The sequence below is a fragment of the Penaeus monodon genome, chromosome 22, assembly GCF_015228065.2.
Source record: "Penaeus monodon isolate SGIC_2016 chromosome 22, NSTDA_Pmon_1, whole genome shotgun sequence".
Lineage (NCBI taxonomy): Eukaryota > Metazoa > Arthropoda > Malacostraca > Decapoda > Penaeidae > Penaeus > Penaeus monodon.
This window is the reverse complement of record NC_051407.1, coordinates 16,955,469-16,956,593: the sequence shown is the minus strand read 5'-3', so window position 1 is coordinate 16,956,593 and position 1,125 is coordinate 16,955,469.

Here is a 1,125-nt window from a genome sequence, read left to right as displayed (position 1 = left end):
TAAAAAAGATGATCACCTTGAAGGTCATATTCCAGTGCATCATTATGTCTGAGTAATAAAAAAATTTAAAAAATCCATAAAATTGTCAACACATCCCCTAGCCCAAACAGATGTTCTATTTGTTATAGGTATGGAAACAATTTGAAGTAAATGGTGAATGGTGTATGAAATTTTCCTTCCTTTTTATATGAGATATCCATATTATGCTAAATAATACACAAAAAAGAACTATCTTTTGTAGCCTTTGTTTAGAGGAAGATCACCAAAATATTTAGTCATACATGCAGCCTTAGATCCTCTAGGTTTGATATTATTTTGCTTGATATATATTAATATCATAAGTGTTCATATCATAAGTGACAAAACCTGAACATCTGCAGTGGGTATACTACAATTCTCTGCAACTCTACCCACTATATGGCTCGAGTTTTCAGTGCACATACTCAAACAACGAAGACATTAAGTTTTGAATAACTCTCTGAAAAGAAGTGTATCTTTACAGACCAACAAATGTGGTTCAAATAAATTTCTCCACCTTTTGCTCAGCTTTCAAATATTTGGAAGCAAGTCATGAGAGAAAACACTTATTACAAAGATTTATATTACAATAATTGTGTTCTATTGAATCTATACAATACAGACTGAAGACAAAATGCTCCACAAAAATTTTAGAGTTGGCACCTATGAAAAGTGGCTATAATACTGTTCTCCAAAAATCAACAAGCCAAATTAAAGAAATCCAGTTCTTACCGATTTAAATAGTGCTAATGTGAAGAGTGGCAGAAGGCTCAGGTTGGGGCAAACCTCCAGGGCCCCATGTGCTGGGTTGGAGAGTCCCATCTTGAAGGCGGTGAGAGCATCAACCAGGCATTGCCGGGGCACCCGGGGATCTGAAGGGGGAAAAGTAAGAGAACGGTCCACTGCCATCTTGGGCCAAAACCCAATCACTCCCTTTGGTGCCTATGTCAAAACCCTCATGGATTTGGGAGTGACTGGCGGGCATGGGTTGTGCACCCGGGATGCTCTCCCCCTGAAAGATTTGTTAGAAGTTTTAATATCACTAAGTTCTGGCAAAAATTGTTCATCATTAGAATTATAGTAGTTTACTTTGAATATCTGATTCTG